This window comes from Corvus moneduloides, chromosome 3, assembly GCF_009650955.1.
Source record: "Corvus moneduloides isolate bCorMon1 chromosome 3, bCorMon1.pri, whole genome shotgun sequence".
NCBI lineage: Eukaryota > Metazoa > Chordata > Aves > Passeriformes > Corvidae > Corvus > Corvus moneduloides.
This window is the reverse complement of record NC_045478.1, coordinates 110219112-110233433: the sequence shown is the minus strand read 5'-3', so window position 1 is coordinate 110233433 and position 14322 is coordinate 110219112. Positions and strand designations below refer to the sequence as shown.

The 14322-nt window shown below is 49.6% G+C and overlaps 1 protein-coding gene across 10 annotated transcripts in view; it reads left to right on the top strand.

The window, feature by feature from the left end:
* Positions 1-14322, top strand: part of SLC8A1 (solute carrier family 8 member A1) — a 138006-nt gene that overhangs the window by 3871 nt on the left and 119813 nt on the right. For 9 of the 10 annotated variants that reach the window (XM_032103460.1, XM_032103459.1, XM_032103455.1 and 6 more), the window contains exon 1: positions 12580-12635. The gene's annotated coding sequence lies outside the window, so the exon portion shown is untranslated. Of the gene's footprint in view, positions 1-10124; positions 10230-12579; positions 12636-14322 lie in introns of those variants that run through there. The other variant, XM_032103452.1, reaches the window with a different exon arrangement.

The following is a 14322-nucleotide window of genomic DNA, read 5'->3' as shown; positions in this document are numbered from 1 at the left end:
TCAGGAATTTCTGCCAAGGAGAGCTGTTCAGGTATAGATTTTCTCCTGCCAGTGTGGGAGATTCAGCACTTGGGTTGCTTTACTCCCCATAGGAATACAGTGCATTGAACAGTATATAAAATCTTTTTCCTGCCATTGGTCCCCCAGGGCCTTCAAGCTCTGCTGAGGATGAGTTTCACCGGGAGTTTTGTCCCAGGTCATCCCACAGACCACAGTGTGCCTTGGAGGCTGCAGACTCATCCTGCATGACACCACCACACATCATTTCCTGCTCTTCCAAAGAGATGTTCCTTCTCATTGGAACACCAAATTGGATTTTTTTGCCCTCTTATATAAGCAAAAGCAGGAAAATAGAGAAGAATGTAAAATGTAAAAATGACAAAACATGGAAAGTGCAGGAATGGGGCCTGCAAAACTATTGCTGCCTTTCTATGTCCCTCCAGGCAAAGGTTTCCTTGAGCCCCTCTTGGAAACAGCACAGGAAATGCTCCCTTCTTGTGCTTTAGGAATGGTATTCCCCAGTTTAATGCACCCACTAAAACCACTCCGTGCTGCTCCCTCTCCCCTCCAATTGGAAGCACAAAAGGCAAAGATCGCGGGTCGAGATAAGAACAATTTCCAGGAAACAGCAATGAGATATAAGAAAATGAGCAGTAACAGCAACAATACTGAATGTCAGAGGAGATAAAGAAAAGAAACAACTCGCTTAGAACCACCCCCCTGATAACACTAGTACCTGATGGCTCCCTCAGCCACATTTTCTCAATCAGGAGGACCCCTTCTGCCTGGAAGAGCTTCCCTTCCCCCTGCTCCTGGCAACAGTGTGAGGGAACAGAATAACGTTTAGGTCCCAGCCGTGTCTCTTCCTGGCCACTACACCCCTCCAGACACTAAGGTCTCCCAGGCCACAGGGAGATCTCACCAAGATGCTGAGTAATGTTTAACAAGCTTTCGGAAGCAAGGGACAGCACATGAGCTCAGTGGAGCTGATGGAGGGGCTTGGCCCACAGTGATGTGCGCACGGTTTCAGCCTCAGACAGAGAAGCCTGAGGAGTCATGAAGCAGCTGATGGGACATGCTGGTCCACCTAAGTCAGCTCTCACCACCCTCAGGATTTCTGCAGGGGCTTGGGGTTTGATGGAGGAGTTGTATCTCTTGCCCTAAAACCTCTTCACCCTTCTAAACCTGCTTGATTTGACATCTGTTTCTAAAAGAGGCAACCATGCATCCAGGCTTTAGTGTGGGAACAGGGATCCCATCTCTTTGAAAGAGCCCCCTCCCAGCATCAGCATTTGCCATATCTGCACACTGGAGCAAGGAAGCAAAATCCAAGGTGACAACTACTAACCCAGCCTCTAATTCCCAGCTCATTGCTTCTGCTGCAGTCTGGCAAGCACGATAGGAGAAATATCCCATGTTATTATTTTGGCTTACGGAAAGGCTCCAAGCAGGGATCTTATGCTTCTGCCCCAAACGCAGCAACAAACTTCTGGATTTGCTGCCGGTGTGCCGAGACTGCCAACATGTACGCAATAAAAGTAAACCCTTCCTGTGGCCACAGACCACAACATGCTGGTGAGCCATGGTATTATCCTGTTATTTAGTGAGTCATCCTTGCTGCTGAAAAATACACACAGCCCAGTTAGTTGTTAACAATAACACTGGATGTGAGAGACTGGTGTTTGTTTTACTCCAGTGTAACTTATTCCATATGGTCCTTTAACCATGCTAAATGTTACGTCGCTTTGGGCTGCCAACTATTATTTCAAGATGAACTCCCAGATCTAGAACACAGCTACTTGAAGCTAGGCTCTGAGAAGCATTTTCTGTCCAGCAAAAGAGCCCAGTTCAGGAGCAAAACAGATGTTCTGGATTGCCCTATCTTGATCTGGATAAGCAGGTCCCCATTTTTACTGAGTGTCCAGAATAGTGACGTTTACTGCTGCTCTGCTGCCTGCTGTGACATCTTTCAGATTTAAGCCACATGCACAGGGCAGAAGCCATGCCCTGACCAGGGAGATAAGTTTAACTTCTAGCATTTACTTCTTATGCATGTCTTTCCAAGTTGCTGATGAACCAATTCTTTGTGGAATCCTAGTGTGTTTTCCAAATCTCCTTGGTAGCCCTAATTCATGGGGAAAATACTGCAAAAAGAGAGATATGCAGCCATGAGAGGTGTCCTCACTTCGCTCTCTGGCTACATTACTCAAAGGTTTAACACAACAAAGTCCAGCACCACAGTGTATCCTTGAGTTCCTGCCACCACAGTGTATCCTCGAGTTCTGTCCTGGACTTAGTCCACAGCACTGCTTTGAAAACAAACACATTAAAAAGTTTCTCTCCTCACTAGGGGTGTTCCCCAGGCCTCAGTATTGTGATCAGTCCTGTTCATTTATTTAGGAAATGGTGGAATCACCATTCCTGAAGGTACTGAAAAGACGTGTAGACTTGGTGGCTGGGGGCATGGCTTAGTGGTGGACTTTGGTGTGTTAGGTTAACAGCTGGACTCATGATCCCAAAGGCCTTTTTGGACCTAAAGCATCCAGTGATCCTACTTTTTTAGCCGCTGGTTATGGAAAAGAGATGCTCCACAAAGCATCTTTCTTGATAACTGAGAGATTTGCCTTTTGGCTTGAGTTGATTTGATCTGAAGTGAAGTTCTGAGAGCGAGAGTAACCAACACTTAGAGCTTTTTAGAGCCTTGCTGATAACCTCACCCTTCCCCTGAAGTGTGACATATGCCCAAATTAATCTTGACAAAAGAGTTAATCTTGAATGTTCTCTGCTGTGAGTGTGTATGAGGACCATGGAAATGTGTGTGGGGATCATGTGGAGGAGGATGGTATGTACAGGATGTGAACCTTTTATTGTCAGAGAAGAAATATCTTTGTACTGCTTGCCACTGAAAATCTGCTTAGTGGACAATGATTTCTCTGTTAAGTTATCAATCACTGGTAAAGATTAAGGACAAATCACGACTATTTTAGAAAAATGAGTCAGACCCATTCTAGATTCTTAAAACCTCCAAAATAAATCACCAAAGACCCACCTGAGGATCCATAAATTGGTGAGAGTCCTTGCATTTTTAGAGACCAGGACAAGTCTGTCTGTATGTGCACCTTCTTCATGTGTACCTGGAAAGGGCCTTAAGGTGTTAAAATGCCTGAAGATGTGCCTCCACAATAACGCACTAAAAAAGTATGCGGCCTTTTACCCTTAATTTCAATGTCCTTACCTTAAAACTAACCAGGCAGACTATTTTTGAGCATGCTTTGATGCACAGACCTAGAAGAATGCTACAAAACAAGACAAGTTTGTAGGCATTACAAGCTGTGCCACTGCCGATGTTTTCTAGATATTTTCTGTCCCTGTTGATAAGAACCTGCCAAATTTTAACATTCTTCTCCTTGAAACACACAGTCTGATCACCTTGAAACGTGCCTTGATGTATACAGCTTATGGAAAATCAGAGAACAAGACAATTTGGAAGGCTCTAACCCTAATAAAGTTGATGTTTTGCCAGCACAGATGCTCTGCCTTCATCCTGAGTTGTAACTTCATTTCTTGTCTTTGGTGTGGATGACGTTTGACGCACGTCCCTTCTTTCGTAGCAGTGTCTTATGCAGACACCTCACTTCAGCAGGGTCTTTGCCACGCAGAGCCATCTGCAGGAAAGCCCTGTGCTGAGTCAGGCTCTCCCAGGAGCTGGGGGTGTGCTACATGTGGCAGATGTTTGTGACCTGACTGACTTCAGGTACAGCCTCACACCTACGTCGCTCATTTGTCACATTGCTGTAATTAAGCATGCAGCTGACCAAAGGCCCCAGATCAGTCCTGTGTCACTTGCTTTACCTTATATTTTGGTTTTGCCTCTTTTATTCTTCCCAGGTTCTGCTTCTTTATCCAGTCCCTCTGCCCCAGACAAACCCGTGATTAAGCTGGTACCTTGCCTTTGTTAGAGGCAATGTTTGTCTTCTGTGCCATTTTTCCTGCTGCTGTCTAGTCAGTGTAGCTTCTGATCAGACATGGTCGGCTCCATGTACATCACCCCTCTTCTTACAATCTGCAGGTTCTGGTAGCTTCTCATACCCTTATTTCATGTTGTTAGATAGCCATAAGTGAGGGTTAACCAAAGATACAGTTTTCACAGAATCATGGGATCACAAAAGGGTTTGGGTTAGAAGGGAGCTTAAAGATCATCCAGTTCCAACCCCCCTGCTATGGGCAGGGACACCTTCCAGGAGACCAGTTGGCTCCAAGCCCCATCCAACCTGGCCAGGAACACTTCCAGGGATGGGTCATCCACAGCTTCTCCGGGCAACCTGTTCCAGTGCCTCACCGCCCTCACAGTAAAGAATTTCTTATTAACATCTAATCTAAATCTCCTTTAGTTTAAAACAATTAGCATTGTTCTATCACTGTCTGCCTGTGCAAAAATGGCTCTCTCGTGAGTATGCTGGCATGTGAATCACTCTCTCTCTTTTGTACACTTTTAAAATTAATATTGTTGCTGTTACCATTCATTTTCTTATCTCTCTGCTGTTTCCTGTAAATGGTTCTTATCTCAGCCTGTGATCTTTGCCTTTTGCGCCTCCATCTGGAGCGGGGAGTGGGAGCAGTGAGTGGCTTTAGTGGGAATAATAAACTGGGGAATACCATTACTAAACCACAAAACCCAAGTGGGATATACCATGGGCTTCAGAGCAACAATCAGCTCTCTTCTCTGCAGTCCTATGAGCTAAGTGGCTCATCCACCCAGGAAATTGGCTGCCAGCCTGGAATGAAGGTCGGTCTGCTCCCAGGTTGTGTGAAATTGGATAGTATTGCCACCTAGACTTCGCTGTGCTCTCCCATCATGGCCTGATTTCCAGTGCTCTGACTCTTCTGCAATACCAAATTTTTGTCCAAAGCCTAAGTGTGTGTCTTCTTTCCTTTCAGCCTAATCACAACCTTGCTTTTTCCTTTGTGATGTGCTGGATGACACCTGATTGTTCATCTCTCAGATACATCTTTCTGGTGAAATGATGTTGAGAACTAGGTCACCTACACCTGATCTGAACTCAACAGAGGTTTGGTCATCCTTATCTAAAACCCTTTCAGTGATAAAATACATGCTTCTCCCTCTTTACAGACAACCCAGCTGCCTACACCATTGCTCTCATGGCTATAGAAAGTTTTTCTTTGTGCCAAACTTCAGTGTCCCTGCCTGGAGTTTAACCCCCTGAGTTCTTATCTTGTCAACAGGAGAAATGGAAAGTATCTACTCTTTCAGATGTGCAAGGATATATGTCTCCTCTTGACTTGTCAGTTTGCATTCCTGCAATGTTTCCTCTTGAATCATTTCTTCTAGACCTCCCACTTCTCTTATTTCTTCTGCAGCTTTTCCCTGCTTTCCTGATGCCACTGGTCATATAAATACAGCTGTTAAGTCTGGAATCTACCGATGGCAAATAAAATCCAGGTACTGTTAGCAGCCCTGGCACAATGACCAAAATACGACACTGGCATCTTGAGAAGCAGGGGGCAGAAACTTTCTGAGTGGCTGAGGTGCACATGGAAGGGAGCTGAAAGAAAAGGGAAAGCCTGTACTCCCATCAGCCCTGTAAGACACTGCTCTACCAAACACACAGCTGCCTACACACCAGCAAACTGGTTCTACAGCCTCCGAACCAAAAGAGATTCCAGAGAAGCTGGGCACAGCTTCCCATAAGAGCAGGAGATTTCCATAAGGGACTTGGGCATTTCTAACCATGAGGCAGGTGGCAAAGGGGAGTCTTCAACCACCTTAAAGCATCATCAGAATCCAGAAAGACAGGATAAAAATATTCAGCTTTTAGACAGGCCATGTTTGAAATTCCAAGGGGGAAACAGACTAGCACGTGACACCTTGGAAATTTGAAAGGAGAATCCAGTCTTACAAATGGTGCAGTTTCATTTCTCCAAAGTGTCCAGCAAAATCCCCAAACCCATAACCACTAAGCAATCAGGAAGTTACATCTGGTTTTCTTGTTTCTTTTTTCCTTTTTCTTCTTTTTTTGTGGGTAAATTCTCTTTACACGCAGGGCTCCAGTTCCTACTTTTAGGGCATGCAGCATTGGTTTCTGCCTCAGTACTGCTCGAGCCTGCAGCACAGAGAGGATAAGCATTTTTGGTTCATACATCTTCAGAAGAAAATAGAAGAAATAGGGCAAACCGTGCCAAAACAGCAAGATCTGTGTGTGCAGCAGTGTGAGTTCCTGGCCAGTGGACTAAGCTGTGAGGAAGGAAACTGGGATAAGAACCCTGCTGCTGTCTCAGCTCTCCCAGGGGGGAAAGTCACCCAGGAGCAAGGACACAGGATTTCTGCAAGGTGCCTTGGGAAGACCAAGGAGCACAGGAATTCCAGCCACATGGGTCCTTGTGGCCTAAAATTGACTGATAACAGCAGACAACATGTTCCCCCGTCCCCAGGACTCGAGGATTCATCTCTGGCAGAGCTGTTCTGTGCTGGAGGGACACCTCACCAGGCAAGGCCACTTGGAGGTGAAACAAGGCAGAGCTGAGGCAGAGGCTGGTAAAGCCAAAGCAGCAAGGAGTCAGGGAACATTTCTGACCACCCTCAAGGACAGCAGATTAGACCCCACTGCAGCAAAGAAATTTGCCCTTTAGGAGAAGTCATTGCACAACCTCTCTCTCTTCTGCAAGGTGCTCCACCAGCTTTCTTGACGTGGAATACATAAATGAAATAGAAATAGGGTGCTTTGTGCAGCTGAGGCCAGTCACATCTCACTTTCAATAAAAAAAGGCTATTTTCCCTGGAATACCCAGCCTTGCTCAAGGCTGGCAAACAGATGATACAGAGGAGGCCAAATTACTTTCATAACCAGGGGCCACAGCCAGAGCCATGCACTACATCTGATTTGCCTTGTGCTTCCCACTGGTAACTATGGGAACCTTGCACATGGATCAAAGGAGGAATGGGGACAGAGCTGCTGAGGAAGCATCACAGTCCCCAGTTTGCAGGACACAGCTCCCAGACCATGCCACATGGTACTTGCACTTCTGTTTTTCTGGAAGTCCCAGCTCCTGAAGTCATGTGATTACTATTTCATCACTCTTACGGTTTTTCAACTTGCTTCTGGTTGCCAAGTAAATCGGAAAGCACCAAAGCCTAGGGTTCAAAAGCAGAAGGCAAATCCAGAGAACATGTTATTTGCTACTTTTTAATTCCGTACTTGGAGGGGGGGATTCTTTTTTTTTTAACCAAATTTTTTTCCAGGCTAGGACAGCCTTGGAATGGTGGTGAAGAGGGCTGGAGTGTCAGGTGGAGAGTGCTTGTGCCTATTCGGTGGCAGCGCTGCCCCAGGGCTGCCACACTGCTCTTCCATGGCCCCATGCAGGGAAGCAGCAGAGTCACTGGGCTATGGCTTTCACTGGGAAACACATCTCAGTTAACCTTGCATCTGCATTTTTAGTCCCTGTGTTCTGCAGCCTTGTAACAGCAAAACAAAGCTTCATTGGTGTCATCGTTTTGCCGGGAAAAGATGCTAAGGGACAGCCAGTTCAGCAGGGGTCACCTGGTCCTTCATTTTCCAGGGATTCAGTGACTCCAGCTAGGAGCTGGTTCTTGCCTGAGAAGTGGAAGTGAGATGCTGGTATTAGCATGCACTGCTGGTGAGACAACTGACAGCTGCCAGAAGGCTTTTTTGTTTCCACCCCTTTGAGAAGAGTAAGCAGACAGTTTGCACCTTGTACATCTCTCACAATAAGCCCAGCTGCTGAAGTCATTCTGTGCACATATTGAATTTTTCCTGTGTATGCCTGGTGACCAGAAAGCAGGGTTGTTTTTTTTTTTTTTTACAAAGAGAAAAGTACGACTGTGAAGCAGAATTTGAAGAGAAGAATGTGTGGTTTGTTTTTCAGCCTAGATGCTTGCAAAATATGTGCAACTCTCCCCATTTCCAAGCTTCCTAAATTCACATCCGGCCCCTCTAACTACTCCTTCTTTCAGTCCCCATGCAGCAGGTGGTTTCCAGTGCAAATATACTTTTGTGTCTGTAACACATAAGCAGCACTCTGCAAAATTTGGCTAGTCAATGCTTCTTCCAGGAAAGCTCTCTCCCAAGCTGTGAAACGCTATGCTCATGAATTAGTGCTCTGGATTTATTGTTTAAACATGCATAAAGCACAGCACAGAGCAAATATCCGGGGGGAAGCTCGAAAGTGGCACAGGCTGGGCTTCTCCAGTTACCTCTGCAGGCTCCCAGAGCAGAGGAGTGACAGCAAATCACATGCTACCGATTTTTCACAGGTGTGCCAAAACACTCCATCAAACCCTGCCTCCACCCTGGGGTGCAGTCTGTGCTCTCAGTTTTCCAGGGGAGAAGATACCTTTCTCATCCAAGCTCCCTGGCTGGCTGATGGACAATTGTCATGCAATCAGGCCTCCACAGGATCATCAGAACTCAGACTGTGCCAGGTACTTGGACACACTTAAGGAGGCACTGCCTAGAGAGCTCAGAAAGAAATATACTGATGTCCAGCACACAAAATTGCCCTTCCTACTCACTGCTGTGTCCCACTCCATCTGCCACTTTTCTAAATGCCTGATTTATCCCCCTAACAGCAAAGGCTGGTTTGAAGGTGTCAGTGAAAGGAAGTGCTCAAGTGGCTGGAAAAGATGTTTCTAAGCATCTTTTTTAGAAACACCACTCTCCAGGGATCTCCAGGTCTCTGCCAAGAACACGCACAGGAGAGCCAGAGAACGTTCAGGGAGTGCATGCTCAAGTCTGCTGCAGTGAGGAGCAAAGACAGATGGATGGCAAGCAGAGGTGACAACCCATCTGCTTCTGCAGGACCTCTCTGGCATCTCCCGAGGGACTCGAGGAAAACCATGACCAGAGATAACCAGCCAAAGCAGTCTCACTAGTTATCCTCCAGCATCATCTGAGACCAAAGCATTCCATCGAGGAGATGTTCCAAAGAGGGACAAGGGTGGTAGGACAGCTCCTTGGAGATGAACATGCTTTGGCTGAGCTGAGCATTGCCCTGGCCTCTTGTCTCTTACAGGGAATATAAGGCAGAAATTTTTCAAGCAAGAAGCGCCTGAGGCTCTGTGTCCCCCTCCTCTAAGCTGTGCAGCAGTTCAGACGTCTTTTTTCACAAGGCACTGAGCAGAGAATTGGCCTGCACCATTCTGTCCTGTGCTCAAGGCTCTGCAGTCCACTAACCCCACTCTTCACCAGGAGAAATTGCCTTTGTGCTCTGCACACACAGACAATACCCAGAAACCTCCTCCAGCAACTGCAGAGAGATGCAGGCTGCTGTCGGAGAGAGCTGTGGGTGGGCATGAATGAATGAAGGAATGAATGAGCCACTCGCTACTATTGGCATGAGAATCTCCATGATTTTGAGACGAGTAATTAGTGGTTGTAAGCATGGTTGCGGTGGTAGGTGTTCACTTGCACGGCTGCAAAGAGTGACAGGGAGGTAAAGGCAGCTGGAGCAAAGTGCTGCCTCGCCCAGCACAGTCCAGGCTGCAATCTGGAATGTCAAAGCACAGATGTGCCCACACCGTGACAAAACTTGCTGTGTCAGGACATGAGCAGTCTTGTTGCATTTCTGCCTAGAGCATCAGGCAGAGCACAGGAGCATTTGCTCAGCTTGCCCAGCAGATTTCACAGCCCGTGCAGAGCTCCATTCTGTCACAGCCACCACTTCAGCTAGCTTGGCTGAGAAAAAGCAGTGTGAACCATGGCCACTGCAGTGGGGAGCAGTTCTGGAACACAGCATCTTCTCCCAGCAACTGGACTCACTGTCTCTCCCACTCCCTGACTTCCACTTTTCCCTTCAGAGCCCTGCTCCACCTTTCTCTTGGAGGCTGTAAGAAATGAAGGTCTAAATGTGCCTGGAAAGGGGTGTGTGAGGGACTGGGGAGTGGAGCACATCTTCTCCAAGCCTCCCAGCCTCATATTCTTCCTAACCAGTCACTTTTCAAGCAGACAGGTGAAAGCTGCTCTCACGTTCAGGTGGGATAGTGCTGCTTCACCTTTGCTGTCCCAGTGCCATTAAGGCTGGGGGGATACAAAGGGTTCATGGACTAATGGGCATCACCACAAGCACTGACAAACTCTTGTTTTCTTCAGCTCCCTTGGAATGTCATGAAAATCCCACAGCTGAAGCAGCCTTTCTGAGGGTCTCAGCAGGAGGCACTGGGAGACAGGAACACGCACTGCAAGCTGCAGAGAGAGGTGAGTTGGGAGGAACCGTGTGGGTGCCTGGCTCCTCAGAGGGTAGCTCACCAGTGGGTGCCCATTAGCACAGTCCTGGTGATCCACAGGAGTTGGGTACTGTATTCACTGAAAGAGCTGGGAAGTAGGTCAGCAACATTACTGAGGGAATTAGGGACTTTTAGGGAGAACTCCATGACTAAAATTTGAGTTCCACTGCTTACTGATGCAGTGATGGGATTTCAGCGTGCAGGGTGAAAAGCACCAGCAGGGATTGTGTTTGCTGCAACCATGCCAAATTTTCCTGCTCACACTATCCTTTCGCCAATTTTTCCTGCTCACACTATCCTTTTCCCACGCCAGCTTGTGCAGCGCCTTGCATCCTGCAGCCACTGCCAAACCAAAGGCCACTGATACACATCCACTGCTCTGCTCAGGGCCTGAGCTCAGCACAGCACTGTGCATGCTGTACACATTTAGCTGTGCTCATTTTATATCAATGGCCCTGCTGGGAGAATTGAGTACCATCAAAGTACCACACATGGCTAGATGCAAACTTATCCCTCCTCTAAAGAGCTTTAAATCAGAAGAGGTGAGGCAGAAAATCAGAGTTAGCTATTGGACACAAAATCATGGTTTTTTTCTAAACCAAATTCTTATATGGAAATGCCTTTCATTCCACATGTAGGCAATAAGCTCTTAAACTGAGACCAAAACTAAATAATATCCATAACTGCTGCAACACTAATTACAAGTAGCTGGTTTTTTGGTTGGTCAGCTCATCACAAAGTGCTTTACAAAGTGGTTTTGTGACATTATCCTTGTGACATTTTGTGACATTACCCCTCATGTTGAACAGAGAAATTTGGTTTTCCATCTCTGCTGGTGCAAAAATCTTTAAAAAAAATTTGAAAATTTTTTGAAAGCAAGTAAGAAAAGCACAGTGAAAAAAGGTAAAATTCCAGGTTGCTGTCTTGCCAGTGGTGACTAAAATTACAGGCGCAGCTGAGAAGATAAGAGGGAGAGGGTGTAAGAGGGAGCTAAAACAACGTCTCTGCTTCCCCACAGTTCTTGTTGCACCTGAGGATCTGGGCACAGAGGGTTCGTCAAGGTTGCTGGGTACTTGCACACCAGTGTGTGAGTTATTAGCTCTGGTCCTATTTTAAGTTCCTAAAGTCACAGAGCTTTGCCTGGAGGGTGGGACAATGGGTTCATCTGCTCCTTGCTGGAGTCAGTGAAGGGTGGAGGAGTCATTCAAGCATGGTGAAAGGGGAATTGCCCACAGGAAGGACATTTTGGTCAGCCTGAGGTGCAGCAAGTCCTTCTGTGCCACGCTGCTGCCTTCCTGCAGGACCTCCCCGAGCACGATGACCCTCCTGTGGGGACAGCAGGCTCTGTGGGTTCAGGGCTGACCCCTTTGCCAGATGTGAGGGCACTTCCCAGGAGGGTCCTATCTGACACATACGCTCCTTGCCTGTCACCCCATGTCCTCTACTGACCCCTGCCACAACTTTGAGGATATAAGAGGGGAGTGAGCGTTAACCCAGGGCCCCTCGAGATTCTCCTGACCTCTTGCCTCCCCACAGCTGCCATGGGCAACACTGTGGGGCACGGGGACAGACACAGCAAGGCACTCCTTGTGCACACACACACACACACACACACACGTTTCCCTTCTCTCCATCTTTCCCAGGGCTCTCTCCCTCCTGAAGGGAGTGCAAATGGGTTTAGGGTCGCCCTGGCAGGCTGCAGGTCGGCCGGGGGGATGCGGGCAGGAGCTGACCTGCCAGGGTGGGATGGGCTGGGCTGGGCTGGGCTGGAGGCAGGCAGGAGGGTATGGATGGGGACTGTCCCGGCCAGGGCAGAGCACGACAGGGGACACGCAGGGTATGAATGGAAACTGTCCCGGGCCGGACGGGCAGGGCTGGGGGCAGGCAGGGCAGGGCTAGGGACTGCCCCAAGCAGGGAGGGCAGGGCTGCTGGGGGTGGGTCCGCGACCAGCCCTGCCTTTCAAAGTCCTTCGATCCGAGGAGGAGTTCGGGAAATTTTTCCAGCAGCGGGAGGAGGAGGAGGAGGAGGGCTGAAGCTGCTCCCCAGGAGGAGGGACGGCGGGTCTCTCGCTGGCCGCGCACCGCGGCGGAGGGATGCGGAGGGAGGGGAGGCTGCCTGCGGGGCGGGCCGGCTGAGCGCATCCCCGGGGCGCCTGTGTGTGTGTGTGTGCGCGCGCGCTCCCTCCATCCATCCCTCCATCCCTCCCTTCCTTCCTCCCTCCCTTCTCCCTCCCTCCCTCCCTCCCTCCCTCTCTCTCTCTCCCTCCCGCCCGCCGCCGCGCCGCAGCCGCGCACCGGGGCTCCGCCGCCCGCCCCGCCGCGATGCCCCGCTGCTGCTGAGCCGGCCCCGGCGACGCCCGCTCCTGCCCCCCGCCAGGTAGGACTGCGACCGACCGGCCCCCGCCCCGACCCTGCCCAGCCTCACGCTGCTTCCTACACCGCGATCCGAGTGCCGGGCGAGACTGCGGGGGGGAGCGGCATGGGGGACCCGGAGCCGTGTGGGAGCCGATGGGGAGGCGGCGGTAGGATGCTCACACTCACACGCACCCGGGAATGCTTTCTACAACCCAGCCACGACACCTCTAGGCAGGCGAAGGGGCTCGCCGCCCTCCCCACCCGGCCAATCGCGACATGTCGCGACGGGAGGCGCGGCTGCGGCGGGGGTCGCTTGCCCCTTAGCCCGAGAGCCGGGCATTGCCGGGCAGGTGGGGTCGGGCAGGGCGCTGAGGCAAATCTCCTTCCCCGGGGGGCTCTCGGGCACATCCTCCCGTGCGCGGCGGGGTGCGGTGCCTCCGCCTGGCGGGGCTGTGCGTGCCTCCCGGCGGGGCTGCTCTTCCTGCCTTGAAACGCTTCCCGAGGTGAGTGGTCGGCGGCACCTGCAGCCACGCTGAAATTCCCGTCTTCGGCTGGAGCAGCGTGCGTTATTGAGGGCTGGCATTAAGCAGAGCTCATCACGTAGGCTTTGTCTAGGTGGAAGCATGGCTGGGGCTCTTCCGTCATCTTGAGTTTAATTCTTTATTCACAGCCTTGTTGCTTCCTTCCCCGCCGAGCCGTGCAAAACAACTCCACACTCTGCTCTGTCTCCAAGGCGAGAGCAAACTGCCAAAATGTTGCAGAAATGCAGCAAGCACTAGGGAGGACTGGAGTCTGAAAATGAAAGCTGTAGTAAAATCACAAGGTCACGGGCGTGTGGGTGCGAGTGTGTGCTTTCAGGGCTCCTTTTCGCTTGCGCTTTGCTGGAACCTGTTCGTTCCTCCAGTCCCAGATGCTGGAAATCCATAAGTCAGGCAATGGAAATGAAGGCTGAGAGTGGCTGGGGTTCTCTGTGTGCTCCCCTGGCACCTGCCTAGGAATTCATGTGCTTTTTGTCACCATCACAGAGAATGGTGCGCTTTTATCTAGAAAAGGGAAGCTGGGACACTTGCATATTGATGTGATGGTGGCATCCAGGAAAAAAAGAGTTGTGCTATATGGCTTTGGCTGGGGACGTGGCTATCATCAATGAAAGGCATTTGTGATCCCTTGGGAGCATCTATTAGCTGTTTCTTTCTCCCCCTTTCCTTCTGATGGGTTCTTCAACAGCAGCGTTGCCCCTTGTGCAGCACAGACATTTAGTCCAAATAGGGACATAATGTAGCATTTCTAGGACTATCACCTGCCAGCCAAGCCATGAACAAACTCCTAGGAAAGGTGTCTGACTCCTCCTATGCTCCCACCAGCTCTGTTGGCATGAACAACTCCTAAGTCACTGCTGGGGAGCCACGTTGGTCAAAGCTTCCTTTCTACCAGGGTTTGCATCCAAGATACCTGAGCAGGTTGGACATACTCTCTATGTCCAGCATCCCTGAGTGCCAACACGGAGCAGCACAGTTCTAACCTGATGAAACTTTGCTTGCTTCTCTCTCCCCCACTTTCATTACAGTTTTTGTAATCTGTTGGCTGTGAATGGCTCCTGAGACTTAAATATTCACTGTCCTGCAGCTGCCTAGGCTGCACCTCATCTTCGGTCCTGGCACTGCTGTACATGACATGGCACAAACTCTGGTTTACATCCTTGCTCTTGC